At 43.3% G+C, this 17,511-nt stretch overlaps 1 protein-coding gene across 5 annotated transcripts in view; it reads left to right on the top strand.

Annotated features, from left to right (window-relative positions):
• Positions 1–17,511, top strand: part of LRRTM4 (leucine rich repeat transmembrane neuronal 4) — a 500,507-nt gene that overhangs the window by 73,547 nt on the left and 409,449 nt on the right. For all 5 annotated transcript variants that reach the window (XM_064472620.1, XM_064472618.1, XM_064472621.1 and 2 more), the window contains exon 3: positions 15,149–15,245. The gene's annotated coding sequence lies outside the window, so the exon portion shown is untranslated. The remainder of the gene's footprint in view (positions 1–15,148; positions 15,246–17,511) is intronic.

The following is a 17,511-nucleotide window of genomic DNA, read 5'->3' as shown; positions in this document are numbered from 1 at the left end:
AGTGCTTTCTTTAGCTGCCGATGTGTTGGCTGAAGAGATTAAGGCCCTTTATACACCTCCAGGATCTCCTACCATTTCCCTACCTGAGATGTTTGGTCAAGTACCTGTTGTTTGACTGCTCTTTCTTTAGACCCATGCCAGTGTAAATGAGCTGGATTAGCTGAAAGAGATTTAAATACCAGGCTTGTTAGTCCAGATACTTGACTGAAAAAGGCCTTGTGTGTTACATAAATATAGCAAATCAAAGTAGGATTTGATAAGTGGGAAGTAATGGATGGCTGGAGGAAGCTGGGATCAATAACCACTGAGTCGCCGTTTCAGCCCAGCTGTGCTCCTGGCAGCTAGCTGTTCTGCAGCATCCTACATGTTTCCTAAGATGAAGAGAAATTGCTCCTTCTGATGCCAAAGGACACTAAGGGGTCTCTTAACCCCGTGCTTGTACGAATCACTCGTGCTAAGGCAAAGCGGGTGTGAAGTGCTTGCGGCTGTTTTGTGCTCCTTGCATAGACGTTTTCGCTCCAAGCAAGGCAAAGGCACGAATTCTGCCTAGTTGACCAATACATTTTTTTGTGTCCAGCTGAGAAGCAAGGTGGCAGCAGCAGCTAAATGTTCATTCCTCAGCGGATAAAGGTTGGAATTTTTTCCTCTCTTCTGTGCCTGCAGAACTTCCAACAAACCATAAAAAGTTCAGGGGTGTCAGAGTAAAGATCTATGCTCTAATCAAGAGGGATGTCTCCTTAGAGCTCTATTAGTTGCCAAGAAACTACTTTTGCAAAAGTGGAAATCTCTAAGCACTCCTAAAATAATTGACTGGATGGACACAGTGACCTAGCTGTGCTCAGAAAGATTTCCTGGAACAGATGCTGAGATACCACAGTAAAGAGTGTGATGTAAATACGTAGACAGACATCGCCAACAAAATGGGGAGTCTAATTGGATTTAAATCCTTCTTGTATAGGAAAAGTAGCATAGATTCCTGGCTAACTGCATAGCTATTGAGGAGTGCGGGTCCAGCGACTTGGGCTTTTCTACTCTGGCTCTGGGCTGTAATATTAGCAATTAATTCTCCTGGCTTTTCGAGAGGGGAGTCTCACACTGTATCGATCTTGTCTGCTCGGACTATAAATTCTTCAGTGCCTGTCTTTTACTAGGCATTTACAAGGCAGGGTGGACTTCTCTCACCTCATGTCGTACAAATCACACTGACGTGGATCAAAACTGGTCCTTGTGATTTCAAGAACTTTTGTGCACGCTTTGCTTCCTTTCATAAATGCAGGTGGCCGGGCAGCTCTCCCTCGGTGCGCTTAGCTCCCTACGGTGCGGGGCTGATGGGAGGCGCTTCGTGCTCACTTCATGCATATACAAGGACTGTGCGTGCGCCTGAGCAGAAGTTTAGTTCAGGTGCTGCAAAACAGTATATGTGGAGATCTACCGCCAAGAGTAGGTCTCAGAGCAACAGATGGGAGTAGAAAGTAGTGCTAGACTTTGGTATTTGGGTGTTTCCATATGTATTTGTGTAGTGTGGGAAACGAGCTCATTGGAAACTGCATGGCGTTACATCAGCTGAGAGTCTCATCTCGTGTAGGGTCTCATAAGCAGCTGCAGCCTTGAAGCTTGAAAAATATTTGGGAGAGAATTTGAATTCTCTGGGTAAAAGTTTTGATCTAGGTCTTGGGTAAACTAATTCTGCCTTTCCAGGTAGTTGGCGCTCATTTTGAGTGATGGGTTTGGTTATTTCTGAAGGGTATAGCTGCATCTGAGAGGGTCTGCAATTCTATATTGACTTCACAAACCTAGAGCTGGGAAGCAGGGGCACACTGGTGGTTAATATTTCTTGTCTTTTCAATGTGTAACTTGTTCTTTATTATTTGTATATACAGAAGCTTAAAATATATCAAATCTCTATCAAAACAGACGAACAAATAGTTAAAAAATCTTTTAGGTCCTGTGATTTTTGGGAATCTGGAGTTCAGAGAGTTAATATTTTTTATCTCTCGAGTGTCTCTAGTCATCCCTCAGCTGCTGCTGCTGTGCTGATCTCTTGCCCTCGACTTTGTGGTGTATGAGGCCCCATTTTTTAAAAAGCAAAAGCAATTTTACTGTGGTCTCCATGATTTAAAGCTTTGTCCCATGCTAAAACACAAAAAACTTCTGAAGATTTAGATGCTGTACCAGCTTTTACAAGGAGGAGAATTTAGGTTTGTGCTTCCCGCAGACTTTTGTTGTTGTTGGCCAGAGTTGTGTGCGAAGCTTTCTTTAGTGAAGAAATGTGTTGGCTGGGAATGGCCAGAGCCCTCACAGGACAAAGGGTCTGCCCGAACCACAGAGGGTCTTCTCCAGCATCACGTGTATGTAGCTGCTGAGCCAGGAACTGCACGTGATACCAGGCCTCAGTCCAAGGTCTTCAGTGTCTGGACAAGGCGTCTGCTTATATTCAAATCCATTTCTGCGATATATTTCAGTGCCACAGAAAAAGCAGTTAGAAATGATCTAAAACTCTAGGAATCTAAATGCGAACACAAATAACCTGCCCCTGTACTACTGAAAGTTTTGCATGGTAATAAAAATTAGCTTAGAGAATTACTAAGTAATTTCAAGTACCATAAAGTAGCTGTTGGGAATAAAAAGTGTCGTAACTGCTAAGCCTCACCCCAGTTTCAGCAGGAATGAGTTATTATCATTAATTATCACTTTATTTTATAGTCATTGCCTGTAATTTCAGACTTTAAATACTCTAAAGCATAAACAATGCTAATTTAATTACGGTGTGAGAGTTGTTGAAATTTGCATGCAGAGGAAGATACCATTAATAAAGTTTATTCAGAGAGAAACTTAATAATTAGCATTTTTTGGCATTTCTAGTGTAACAGAATTAACCATCCTTTCTCAGCTTGGGTTGTAATTATTTGTAGAAAACAGGCAGCACAAGCCGTACGAATCGTTTAGAGATACAGAAGGCTGGAGCGTGCCCCACAACCTGTCTGTGCTGAGCAGCCCCAAACACCATTCCTCTGGTGTCAATCCCTTACCAAGGTCACTCGCCTGTTTGTGTCCAAGTACGCTGTTGGAAGCACCCTTCTGAGCTTTGGGAAGATCCAGGTCTTGGTCCTGTTGTTTAAAGTATTTTCGCGTAAATGCGAAACGTGCCCCCAAGGCAAAGGCAGGAAACTAAAATCGCATTTCCTTTGATTTATGCCATCGTTTCCCTTAATTCCATACTTGCCTCCTGTCCTCTGTCAGGAACTGCTTCTCTAACTCTTGTTTCATCGTTGTCAGTGTGATGGTCACTTACGTCTACTCTAAGCCATTAATAAGTTAACTAGCATAGCACAGCAAATCACCACAGTGTTTGGCTGGAAACACAGCCATTTAACAAGAAGTTACTGTTTATACATCTCTCTGTTACAGTGTGAGGCCTGCTTATAGTTAAAAAAAATTTATTTAATGTGTGTTCTTCTAGTTAAACATTATTCTGATTTATGAAGTGGTCACGCAGTGCCAAATTTATTACCGATGTCTGTACCGATTATATCAACATTTTGCGTTTGTCATCCATTCGTATAATCCTGTAAAAACAGCAAAATGATTGATGAGGCCCATATTCCGTAAGTGGGTATGACTGAGATTTCGATATTACCTTTTTTTTAATCGAATCCCTTATTAGCTATTCTAATAGCTATTGTCCAGACCGACAAGAGCATCTTCCTTAACCTTTTTATGATACTGCGATGGCACAGTTTCTTTACTTTCTCTGGAGTTCTTTGTTTTCACAGGATATGCTAAAAGCTACTGTTCTGCATCCGGGAAGATTCTGGGCCACCTCTCTTAACTCTTACATGCACGTTATCTAGGTCTCCTAATTTCTGAGACTGCTGCTTCATATTATCCCTGTTTACTGCTGGAACAGAATGTAGTTAAAGCTTCTCTTAGACTAGTTTAAAGTGTCTTGAAGGCGTTTCCTGTGCATGTACAGGTGAACTCAGACACCTCCACCTGCTCAATCCTTTAACTGGACAAAAGTGCTCAGCTTCATGCCCAGCACCTCAAAAGACCATGATCTTCCAAACAACACTGTTCCTGGAATGGAACAAAGGAATTTGCTGCAATATATTGCTAACTTTGCTTGTGAGTAGGAGTTGGTTCCTAATTGTCTTACACATAGAGCCGTATCTCAGGCAGGCAAAGACTCTCATGAACACGCTAGGCGGTAGAATGTAGTCTGGCTCTAACCAGCAGGTTAAACACGGAAAGGACAGGAACTGCGGCAGTTCAGGGGAATGGATAGGTTTTATGTAGCTTGCTTTTACATACCCTTTTTTCCTCCTTTAACCTGGTTCTCAAAGCATGTCATGGAACAGAACAAAGTCATTGCCCACAGATAAGTAAAACTGCTGGGACTAGAATCCCCAAACCCCGAAATCTGCCTCTCTATGTTAGGCCACACTCACAAGCATTTGCATTGCCAGCTTTTGGGAGGAATATAAATCACAGCTCTAGCAAATGACTGCTGGATCCCTACCGATACTACATAATCACTCTGCCATCATACTGAAGTCTAATGGACCTAAACGCAGAGTATATGTGGTTTTAGTCCTGTTTCCAATGTGACTACCATTCTTTACAGTGGAGAATTTCTGCCATGCTCGTTTTCGTAATGATTTTTGTAGGGCTAAAAATAAATCAACATATGGCAAATAGGTGTCTCTCGGAACATTATAGCCCAAACGGCAGATTAGACGGAGCTTCTGATTTTGCATTTCTTAAGTATGAAAGAAGTCAGCATGCCTCTTGGACTTCACCAGGCACTCCTCCTTCCCTAATGAAGGTTACACGGCTAGCATCCCAGAAGGTTTCCCATGGGGATAAGATGGCACTTCCTACTGAACTTTACAACCCATTGGTTGTCTGGAAGAGGCAAGCACAACAATGATCGCTTCTAATAGTTCAATATGACCTAGTAGTGCCTTGTGTGCATATAATGTGTAAATAGATAATAATGTATAATAACTTTTAATTTTTTCATATACACAAGACATTGTATGATAATGTTTAATTTAATAAAACAATCCTTAGTAGTTTTCATTTGTTTTCATCTCTGTAGCATCAAAAGACTCTTGTTATACAGCACCCTTTACCCAGAAGATTGTGAAGTTGGGTCATAGCTTGAATTACCTACTTATGAACAATGTAATGTCAGTCTTTTTCTTGTAGCTATTTCCAAGATAATTTTCACCTCTGCAACTAATTTTGTGCCAAAGCTTGTACATGCATATGATACCTAATGGCTTTTGAATGGAAATGAACTTTAAGTGGCTATTAACAGAAATTGGCTTTGAACCTATAATCTGCAGATAAAAGACCCCTTGAGCTGTCCAGGTCTTACAAGCATACATTTCTTCTGAATGCGGAGAAAGATAAATAGTTACAAATGTTCAAGTACAATTACTAGCCTTATTTTTCTTTCACTCTTGTTTATACCTTCTGTTTTGAAGCTTACGTGGCTGACTGATCTCACTTCATATCAAAGGAAGTGTTCAGGAGAACGGCCTGGCTACAGGTCATTGGTGTGATGCTTTGATTCCTACCTGGGACCTGCACAGGGAATAGTCAATGTTGAAGAGCAAACTGTTTCTGTGACATCCGTGTCTGGTTTGGGAAGCACTGAGTAGGCTCTTTTTGTCTTGTACAAGTGCCTCTTTCCATCCTTGTATTGAGGAGGATTTGTGTGTTGCGTGGGCCCGTAGCCACCTCCTGCGGCACCTCAGCTGGAAGCTGTAGTGGTGTCCGTGGGTGCGTTTCTGCTCTTCCCTTTCTGGCTGGCTTCACGTGGGGTCAGCCACGGCTTGCCTCTGTGTATGCTGTCATGACAATTCAGGCTCAAAGACCACACTAATTCAACTCAGCAAAGCAGATGCTTAACTTGCAGATGCATCCCTAAGTCTATGCAAGGGCGTTCCTCTGGCTCAGGTTGCTTTTTGTATTGTAAGACTGGGAGCCCGAGGGACTCCGGATTCTTTAATGCCGACAGTGAACTTTCACTGTTTGTTTGGATTTTTGTTTTTTGTGGGTTTTTTTTGGTTTTTTTTGTGGTTTTGTTGGTACCCAGCTATACCCTCACTGTGGAAGTCACCCTTGCGCAGAGCTATTTGAGTTTAACCTGAGAGATGAATTGTTGCAGAGGCCTCTGTGTTCTGACCCCTCTGCCCAGGGTAGGAGTCTCACCCTATACCAGAACATTTATTCCTACAAATACATATTGAGCATCTGTTTATAAATATGCTGCAAGGCTGTATTTGAAAACAAAAGGACATCTGTGTACTTGTAAGTGTTTAGCAGATGCTGCATGACACAGCATTCAGCTGCAAGGCTTGCTGTGCCCCAGGCGCGTTGAGGCAGGCAAGTGGGTCCAGCTATGCAGCGCGGGCTCAAACGCCCTCCTGAGCAGAGCTTCCTGGTCTTGCTCCTCTGAAAATGCACATTCCTTAATTCCACTTGACTGGAGGGGACTTTTAGGTGGCCTTCTTTATAAAGTAATATCGATCTTTACTAATCACGTGTGGCTAAATTATCTTTCTGATAGCTGTAGCACGTAGCCCTGGATTGCTGACGTGCTCTTCTTGCAGACCTGCGAGGCTGACAAACGAGGGGAGGTCGCTGGTGTCACACCAGCTGACAAGATCAAGCGTCATTTTGTTGCCAAATGGTTTTTTTTGGTTTGAAGTTTTTCTTTTAAGAGAGGCAGGATGATTGCAAAGAAAGATCAAGCAGCCTGTGTTTATTATTTATATGCTTCTGCAGTAAAAACTGAGCTGCCAAATCCAAGTAAGGGACAGAATTACCCTGGAAATTAATACAGAAATTGGGTTTTGGGTGTCAGATCTGTCTAGTTACCTGTCATTCCCCCCCTCCCCGCTTATTTATTGCACCATATAGTGTTACGTGTTTAGTTAGTGCTTGGTAGGTAGGCAGTGTTGTGTATTAGCGTTGTGTATAATCTGTGGTCACCACGGCCGCTAGGGTGGTGATGGACCAATACTTGTGTTTCAATGTTCAGTATATTTTAAGAATAGATGCTTGCCTACTTTTTTTACCACTATGGTATTATGCGTGGGATCCCTTATTCATACTTCAGGTCCTCTGCTAATCTCGTTTCATTTCCCTTCCTTTTTACATAAGGGGAAATACTGCCTTGCTTATGAGATGATGACTTTCCGTGGTGGCGTGTGTATTGCTGCACCTGCTGGTCAAATCTAGACTATTCAGAACTACTCACGCCCTGTCAGGCTTTGCTGACGTGACAGAAATGAAATTTATTCAGTCTGTACTTCCAGAAGTAGCCAGGTCAAAGAGTATTAGACTCGTCATGAGGGGGAAAAAAAATAAAAATCTACAATTGTTAATACTTCACCCTGCATGAGGGAGAGGGGAGGTACATGTGGGTATGATACTGTGTAATTCTCAGTGCTACTTACTAGCTCAAGCAAGACATAGTAAAAATTGCTTTAGGATGTGAATTTTTTAACAGGAGTTTTGCTAGCCTTTGTTTATTCTTTTGTGCTTTCTTTCAGTATGCTATTTAAGTTATTAGGACTCGGTTTTTTAGCATGTACACTTCTTATTATGGTTAATAGGGTACGGAACCTCATAGAGGCATTTAAAAACAAACAAAAGAAAGTAAACGGAATATAGATATCTTTATGCCTTGTGATACTCTGCAGCTAAATCCAATAAGGGATTTAGTTATCTGCACATCGGCTATTTGTAACTCCTTTTAAGGAAAGATAAATATTTCAGAAAGAAGAAGCTGTCTTCAGCTATGGGAAATAGTGAACACAGAGTTCCTGTGATTTTCAGGCACTTTTGAGCATGAGTCGAGGCTGTAAGAGAGGTCTGTATGCATGTGGGATGTAGGACTGTGTGGGTGCACCACAGGGCCGGGCAGAAAAGGAGAGAGAATGGGAACCTCTTAAACTGACTTGGCTGATGAAGACAAGCCACTGTGTAACCGAATCCGATGGTGATTTGCCCAAGGTTAGCTAGGCAGGCTAAAATACGCCGAGGGAACTGAACTTCTGTCTTAATTTGAAATCACTAAGTAGCCTTTAAGCACAAAACTATATTTTTAGTTGAGAATAGTATGAATAAACAGCTGAGCGGTTTTAGTCACTGGGATGAATACACAGAAATGCTGCATTTAGAGGCATTAGTCAAGAGTTACTGTTACCTAGCAGAAAGCGAGCTTGACGGAAGCATGGGGTAGCGCTCGAGTTTGTCGTGTCTGCCATCAGTCATTTACCAGGTCCTTCACACGCAGCACAATGTCAGTGCAACCATTATCATGTAAATGTGGCCATGCAAATTCCCAAGACCTTTATTATCAAATTCATTAGAGCTGTCCTGCCGCTGTATAAATGATCCTGTTTGATCTTCAGATACTCTTAGATAGTTGGGTAAATTTTTCTGCTTAGAAATACTGCAGAGGTCCAACCTTGCCCCAGAATGTGGCCTGGGCTTATAGTATCTGCTTTATGCAATATTTCTTGCTGTTGTTCCAAAATAAATACTTCAACGTGGTTTTTATCCTTACCAAAAAAAAGAAAAATCAATGTAAGAGCCCACAATAGTCAAACCGCTGGCAATAAAGCAGAATATACACATTCTGGCGAGAGAAGACTGTCAATAAGAAAATTGATTTTTGTTTCAGATTTGCAGCAACCACAACAAACTACAAAATTATTAATAGCCTGTTAGTTATATTTTTTTTTCCTCTTTTCTTTCTCATGACATATTCTCTGTCTCTCTCAAACTAATTGTGTGAAAAAGGAGTGTCAAAGGAGCACTGAAACTGTAGGGTATCAAGTAAGGAAAAATGTTCTGATTTAAACATGCACATGCTTACTTTTGGGCTTCAAAAATTAAGAAAGAGACTTTTTTTGTTAAAAAATGCCAAATATCTCAACTTTTTTAGTCAACTTCTGTTAAAAATATTGAAAGACCCAGTTAATTTGGAAGAAAATGTTTGATGCATTTTTTTTTCCCGACCTATCAGCTACTAGAACCAAGGTTTTCTAATTATCTGAACTAGTCAGTGTAGAAAAAGGTGGGAGGAAAAAAGCTGAACTATAGAGTCATAGAATCGTTATGGTTGGAAAAGGTCTCTAGGGTCGTCAAGTCCAACCATCTAGACTGTGATCCAGCATAACTCTGTAGCTTTCCACTTACTGAAGTCCCATCTCTTTCTGATGAGGAAATAGCACAAGGCATGGAAATAGAGGAAAAACTAGCGAGCTATCTTCCGGGCCGACACCCTGCGTTCGTAGAGAAGAGCGTCTGAGGAGCAGCTCTGAGTGAGACCTTCCTAGAGAGGGCGTGGAACTGGGGTGGTTCTCTAGCCCAGGTAAATGAAACAATCCTCAGTGAAGCACTGTGGGAAAGGCTGCCATCCAAATCCATGTAACTTTTGTGCAGCTTGGTAACAGTTATTGTTGCTTGCTTTAAAAAGGGAAAAAATACATTGAAGTGAAAAATTCCAAAGGATGATATTTGTTCTAGTGTCTGGTGGAAGAAAGGATATATTGCTGTATATCTGTCCCATGGGCTGGGAGAACAGGGAGGTGGAGGAATGGTGTAAATGTCTGTATATAAAAGAAATTTATTTATTTTAAATTTTTTCTGGGCTGCATTCAAAGGCGTGTGGCCAGCAGGGCGAGGGAGGTTCTCCTCCCTCTCTGCTCTGCCCGAGTGAGGCCACATGTGGAGTGCTGTGTCCAGTTCTGGGCCCCCCAGTCCAAGAAGGGCAGGGAACCGCTGGAGCAAGGCCAGCGCAGAGCTGCCAAGGGGATCAGGGGCTGGAGCATCCCCCTTGTGAGGAAAGGCTGAGAGACCTGGGCTTGTTCAGCCTGGAGAAGAGAAGCCTGAGGGGGGATCTCATCAGTGCTTATCAATATCTGAAGGGTGGGTGTCAGGGGGATGGGGCCGGGCTCTTTTCAGCGGTGCCCAACGCCAGGCCAAGGGGCAACGGGCACAAGCTGGAACATGGGAAGTTCCCCCTGAACATGAGGACAAACCCCTTCCCTGTGCAGGTGCCAGAGCAGGGGCACAGGCTGCCCAGAGAGGCTGTGGGGTCCCTTCCCTGGAGACATTCACCCCCCGCCTGGACGCGGCCCTGTGCCCCTGCTCTGGGGGTGCCTGCTCTGGCAGGGGGTGGGACGGGGTGCGCTCCAGAGGGCCCTTCCCACCCCCGCCAGCCTGTGATCTGAGCTTCGTTTGTAATGAGGCAGGTGCAGTGGCGAGTCACGTTCATATGGACCCTTGGCGGTGAGTACTGTATAAAGTAGCATTTCAGAGGAAGCCTAGCCCTCGGAGATTGGCCCGAGAGCTTGCGGAGCTATCGCTGCAGCCGCACCCGCACCGTGGCACGCCTGCGCGCTCTGCTCCCCTCTCGCTATCAGAGGCGATCAGAGTTTGTCCTGTGCGAGCCCAGCCGCGCTCCCGCCAGGCTTTGGTGCGCCTGCGTCATGGGGAGAAACCGTTTTCCAAAGGGAACTCACATGCTCTAGTTTTGTTCCCATTTTATGAAATATTGCTGATTAGTAATTTTATTCCAAAGTTGATTAAAGGCAGTGAAGAGAGTGTTGATTTTTCTACATAAAAATCTTTTCCTATAAAATTTTAGAATTGTTTCTTCAGAGCCTTATTAATTTTATGAAAAATTCCTTGGGTTTGTTCTTTTGGGCCTTTTGTATTTCCTTCAAATCCTGTAGAACTCATCCATGTGGGGCAGAACGCAGATCGTGATGCCTGCCACAGAGAAATCTAGAGAGCTCCTACAGAAGAGTTCCCGTCCTAACACTAATTCCCCTGATCAGTAAAGACAATAAAAAGAAGAAACAGAGGGAGTTAATATCCGCCATTTCCTTTTATCTTTTTTCCGATTCAACAACCCTGGATACTTACAACGTTAAATACCTGGCTCTTTGGTTTTAGGAGACTCTTTAAGCCTGGATAGCAAATCATTTGGCTTGCCCAAAGCCTGTGGCAGTGGCGGGGAGCTGCCGGGAGAGCCGCAGCCTGGCAAGCTGGGGTCATCGCGGAGCAGCAATGAAGCAAAGCTCGGGATACTGGTATCTCTTAAAACAACAGAATTGCTTCTGTGGGTTAGAAGCCTGTATCTACTCTCTTTCAGGAGAAATCATCCTTTTTTCAGTGTTAATTTTTTTGGTGGTGGTTTTTCTGTTTTCAAGAAGTGAAAAGTGCTTGCCCAAAGCTGTTTCCTACCCGTACCCGTATTGTGTTTTTGCTATTACATGCGGTTATGCAGAAAGGCTTCTTTGTGCTCAGCGCTATACAAACACGGAGGGAAGATTGGACCCCTGCACAAAAAGTACCCCTAAAAGCCCCACACGTACCGTCCCAAACAAAAGTTGATGTTTAAATGCAGTCAGCATAGGGAATTATTTATGCTTACGGCTACATCATCTGTGTATTTTAGAGTTTATCGTTATTTATAGGGAAATGAGTAGGAAGTGGATGCAGGCTACAGGAGGGTTTGTTTGCAGAGCCATAAAGAAACTTCTGGAATGGGAAACGAGTAATTTCTTTGTTAAATTGCTCTGCCAGAGAGTTGCCCTGTGTTCTGTTTTGCCAGTGTTTCCTTAAGTCTGTGCCTGTCCCTGGAGAGCTTGCGTTGTGGGGGGGCATTGAACTGGGGAGCTCTGCTGCCTCCCCACTTGTGACACTTAGATTTCACAACCCTCACATTTCCTTTGTACCAAGGCTTCCTTTTGCCTACAAAAAATTTGAATTTTGTGGCTGGTTGGCATTTAATCCTTGCTGGAGGAGTCAGGATTTGGCCAGGACATGCTCCTCGTGTCCTGTATGACACGGAACTCGTTGTATCCCTGAATTAGCAATGGAAAGGGACAAATGGGAAACCATTCTGCTCTACGCTGCAGGAGGCTTCCCCGGCTGTGCTTATGGCTTTGCTGCCGCTCCATCCCCCCTAACCTGGGGTGTTCCCACAGGTGATGTGGAGAGAAACGCAGCCGAGTGCAGCGGCTCCTGGTCCGACAGACAGGGACAGGGTCACACCTGGAAACCTGATACGTGCTGAACTTTCTCTTTTGAGCATTTTATTTTTCTTTGTATCTGGAACAAAGGGCAGGTTGTCTGGTGTATGTCCTCTTTATCTTAAGACGACTTTTTAGTTTGGTTTTTTTTTAATATAAAATCATGTTTTCTATCTAACCTTATGCTTCTTGGACAAGCAGCCTTCCCTGTGCACTGGTTTTCATTTTGGCCTACGTCCTGGGGATAAAACTAAAGACTTCTGCTACTAAGGGTTTTGCTTGAGGTCTTTGTTTATTCCATTTGCCTGGTTTTTCCCTACATGCTAACACATCCCGTGACCTCTCTTTATGCAACATTGGGCCCGGGTATAGTAGAAAGGAAATTTCTGCAGTTCCAGTTTTTAAGCTGTAAGAGGGTGTTTGAAGTTGAAATGATCTTTTATTGAAAAGAGTCCATAAAATGGAGCCCAGTATGCTGAATGTATCCAAATATTAGTTTAACTACCTGTTTACAGGCCTACCATAAAAGAAAAAATATAGTCTACAAATAGACCTCCTGAAGCAACATTTAGAATAGTGGAGGAAGGCAAGTATTGTTTAAACAGATGCTGTAAATCTAATACGGTAACATTATTGCCACCCAGGATTTTATTGATTATATCTTTTCAAGTTACTTGTCTAGAAATTCATTATGTCTGTTTCCACTCTTACTTAACCATGATTTCAAACAGAAATTATTAATGAGCTATTATCTGAGAAGTGAAGGGAAAAGTAATTTAAATAAAATGAAGCATCAAAGGCAAACACAAATCATGATAATGTTGTCTTTTTGTCTTTTTTAATATTCTAATGAAGAAAAATTTAGAGAGGAATCAGCTTTTGGGACAAAACTGTGCTTTTTTTTTTTTTTTCAGTTGCAGCCCAGCGGTTTCAGTTTTCTGCTGGGTGATATATGCCCTCCACCTTCCCTTGTCCTTTTCTCCCTGCACTTCCCAGCCCTCCCAGTCCCCCTGATGAATCTTTGCCTTGGAGGAAGAACACAGCACTTCAGACAAAGCGGTGCTGGGGTTACTGTCCGCTCTTCAGGCGACAGGAGAGCGTTATCTTGCCTCGGTTTGCACACGCAGTGCACGGCTGGTGCACGCTCCGCTCACGTAGCTATTGGAAAGCAACACATGCAGAAATTGCTGAAAACCTGGTCAGGGCTTGTTTCTCCGGCGTTTGCCGAGAGCACTCGGCATCTTGGCCAAGATCCAGAAAGGAGAAAGAAAGAATCCAGGACTGCTCCGTAATCACGATAGAGGAACGTAAGGAAAGCCATGCCAGCACCGCTCCGGTGCCTGCGCGCCTCGGTTCTGCAAGAGCGCTCAGGAGGAGGGTCCCAAGAAAGGTTTGACCTTAAGCTGAGACTGTCGGCACTGGTTTAGGTCAGCTGGCTGCTTTCTGTGGCTTGGAATAGTGAGGAACCAGAGCGGGGAGCAGTCCTTAGACTGTGGTGCCCAGCGTAAGTGCTGGTGGGGGCATCTCCCCCAAAATCGGTTCTGTTGGACCCATTTATGTCATCTGAATATATTCTTCTCCCCTTCCTTTAGCTTTTCATCTACTGCTAGATATTTTATTAATGATCATATATACATTTAAAAAATCCCTTGTCATAGCTACCTATTGCTATTGTATTTTAAAAAATTACTTTAAAATGATAATTAATAGAAAATCTAAGTAATTCTGTAGAAACGGTATTTGGATGCTGTAATTTGGCATTGAGTCAGGACAAAGAAATTAAAGTGTAGTCTTCCAACTTAAGACAGGCACTTAAGAGGAGTAAAACATGGCAGTCCCTCTTATTCCATATTCACTCAGGTAACAGTCATCTCGCATGCTCTGTCAACATTTCTGCATATCATAAGTGCTTGTTTCACCCAGTAATTGTCCTATCAGGTACCTACTAGAATTCCTGCCAGATAATTCTGTAGTCCCTTTTTATGTGCTTTAATGTAGTAAGTGAGGTCTGTTTACCTTACAAAGGGTAACTGTTCAGCTCTTCAGAGCTGGAAGTGAGTTTCTTGATATCCTCCCCAGTGACACATTTTTTACATACACCTTGAAAGAGAAAATAAATTCTGCTGTCAGTTATCCAGCGGGAGTTTGGCCCAGAGCAGTGTACAGAGAAGGAAGAGAAGCCTAGGGAAGATTGCAGCTTGCCCCTGGTTAAATAGGAACCATGTGGCAGAATATAAATGGAGCTGAAATTTCCTTTTTGTTACATCCTGCCATCCTGGTACTTGCAAATTGTAAACGTAAATAATTTCCATGATGCTCTGAGTAGCTGCTCATGTGTTGTTGATTTTGGACCTAAAAATAATTATAAAAGATCTTCGGTGAATCACTTTGAATTTAGAGTAAACTCTAAAAAGTCCTCAGCTTCTCAAGTGCAGAAAAAGTGCTGAGCACATCATTTTCTGTGATGATTTTCTATTTGCTCAGCATTGATATCGACATTACTGGGAGAAGAGAAAGTTTCCCCGTTTAGAGAAGCCTAACAACATCCTGTGTACCGCTTAGTGAGTCATCTTCTGCTGGCAATTCTCAAGGATCTCATGGTACGTCTGCGTGCAAGCTGCGACACCCTCTGAGAACTGGAAATAGATAAATCCCGAGCTCATCAAACACCAGCTAAGCTGAGTCCGTAAACAGTAGGGTTGTGTTCCTGTGGTGCTGTTTCAGAGCAGCCCCTGAGGGGCAGGAATTATTACACCAGGTGTAGCCCGTGTAAACAGGGCTGTACAGCATTGCAAACCCCAGCCAATACATTGCAAGTTGTGTTTTGCTGCTTGGTATTTGTATGAAATAAAAGCCAGTGCCTGACTTGCGGTAGCTTAAGGGAACTGGGAGAGTCGGCTCCTAGCACAGAGCGCTCCTTTTCTTTTCCCTAACCCATGTTTTGAGTGATGGCTGTATTAGCCTTTGCTGACACGTTTGAAAAGAACAGATAAAATCCTAGGCTGAATGTTAAAGAGCCAACTTCAGACAAGTTTGTTCTTTGTTCATGTTGTAACATGGTGCCCTCTCTTCTCTTACAGAAGTAGGTGCATTCTCTCGAGAAGGATGGCTGCTTGGGCCAGGCAACTGCAATCTCTCCAGCTTGCAGAAGACTTCTCCAGATCCTCATTCTTGAGTGTAAGTTTGCTCCACTTCATTTCCCTTGCTTGGCATAAAACACTCGCTTGGATATTCATTACGCTACTATGAAAAATGAATTTAATTGATGAATGAAGTCCTGGTTTGCTGCCACTGCCTCTCCATCTTCCAGTTCAAAGCTTTCAGTCTGTAACAGATGTATAGCCAAAGGACTAAATTCATCCTCATTCAGAGTTCCCTTGCAGCCTGATAGCTGTCACTTACCTTGCCAACCCACATAAATGTAGTTAAAACTTAGTGTTTATATCATTTTTGACCTTGCAAACAATGTAAGCGTGGGGCAGGGCTGTAAAAAGAAACATGTATGTAAGGCGTGTGATGTTATACCCCCTTGCAGCAGGACAGATAAACCAGAATCTGTTCTGTTGAGTGAATCGTGAATTTCTTTTTGCTTAGAACTTGGCATTGTCCAAAAAGCTGTGGGTACATTCTCTTCTGTAAACATCTTAAAAATTGACTTTTTGTGTGTGTTTCAACAGCTAAAAAATATTTTTCTGTTCTCTGGAACAAAATAAGATGTAACAAAAAACTGTAATCACAACACTGAAATGTTTTGAGATTCTCTCTTTTGATGTTTATACACTTCAATACTTTTACAACAGTTTGAAGTGGCAAAACAGATTTCTTTTTTATTTTGGAAGTGATATAACTTTTATTCCTGTTTGAAAAGAAAAGCAATATTAGATACACATTCCATGGAGAACTTCAGTTTTGCCACTGTCTTACCCAAAGTCATGTGTTACAGTATCCAACATTAAGCAATATCCCGATGTTAAACTGAGTTCTAGAATTTTTTTTTTACTTCAGCCTTTGTTTAATGCAAATGCAGCTACTGTGTCTGTGCTGCTGAAGCTCCCTGCAGGAATTTCAGCAACTTCATAGTCCTTGTTCCTGAGCAGGAATAACAGCATCTTCTGTCATTGATTGCTCTATCTGTTGCCACTGAAAACTTCTGTGAGAAATCAGACTCAGACACTGGCAGGGTTGGAAGGGCCCTCTGAGCTCACCCCGTCCCACCCCTGCTGGAGCAGGCACCCCCAGAGCAGGGGCACAGGGCCGCGTCCAGGCGGGGGGTGAATGTCTCCAGGGAAGGGACCCCACAGCCTCTCTGGGCAGCCTGTGCCCCTGCTCTGGCACCCGCACAGGGAAGGGGTTTGTGCTCATGTTCAGGTGGAACCTCCCGTGTTCCAGCTTGTGCCCGTTGCCCCTTGGCCTGGCGTTGGGTACCACTGGAAAGAGCCCGGCCCCATCCTCCTGACACCCGCCCTTCAGATATTTATAAGCACTGATGAGATCCCCCCTCAGCCTTCTCTTCTCCAGGCTGAACAAGCCCAGGTCTCTCAGCCTTTCCTCACAAGGGAGATGCTCCAGCCCCTGATCCCCTTGGCAGCTCTGCGCTGGCCTTGCTCCAGCGGTTCCCTGCCCTTCTTGGACTGGGGGGCCCAGAACTGGACACAGCACTCCACATGTGGCCTTGCTAGGGTGGAATAGAGGGGCATGATAACGTCCCTCGACCTCCTTTTAGTGCAGCCCAGGATACCATTGGCCGCCTCGGCCCCAAGGGCACAGTGCTGGCTCAAGGTCATTTCTTCCTACGTCTCATTTTGGTATATGTGCTATGATGAAATAAACAGCACAAACATTAACAGGTTCTTAAGGATGCAATGGGTGGAGTAAACACTTTAGTTATTTGTAGCAGAGTCTTCCAACTCAATCTATTCTGGGCCACCCCTTCTTCCCTATTTAGGATCTTTCTGAAAGGCTGCTTCATTCCAGATATTTAGCCTGGAGTAGATGGGGGGAAATCCTTTTCCTTAGGAAAAAAACAAAGCAAAATGAGATGTAGTTCAGAACATGTCTCTCTTCTTTCATTGCTGTTTTTGACACTTGATGGATTAATGCTCCGTCCTTTGCTCTTTTTCTCTCTTGCTCTCTGCTCAGAAGTGGGAGATATGGTAATTTTAATACCTAATACACTGTAGTAGTTGAGGTATTGTACAGTATTACGCTGACCTTTTAAGTAATCAGTATTTTGCTTACCTGGTTATCCTTTCCCTACTGGAAGGTCAGTGAGATTTTAAGCAAAAGAGGGTGGTGAACAGGCAGAGTAAACAAATTAATAGGTCAGAGTAGTACAACAAAGCTACTACCTCAATTTGCAAAATGTGGGACACATACAAATATTTGCAATCTTCTTTTATCAGCTTGCCAAAGAGAATAGAAACTAAGCAGGGATAGACTGCTA

This window comes from Phalacrocorax carbo, chromosome 24 (genome assembly GCF_963921805.1).
Source record: "Phalacrocorax carbo chromosome 24, bPhaCar2.1, whole genome shotgun sequence".
Classification (NCBI taxonomy): Eukaryota; Metazoa; Chordata; class Aves; order Suliformes; family Phalacrocoracidae; genus Phalacrocorax; species Phalacrocorax carbo.
Note: the sequence above shows the minus strand (reverse complement) of the source record. Positions and strands in the feature narration are given on the sequence as shown.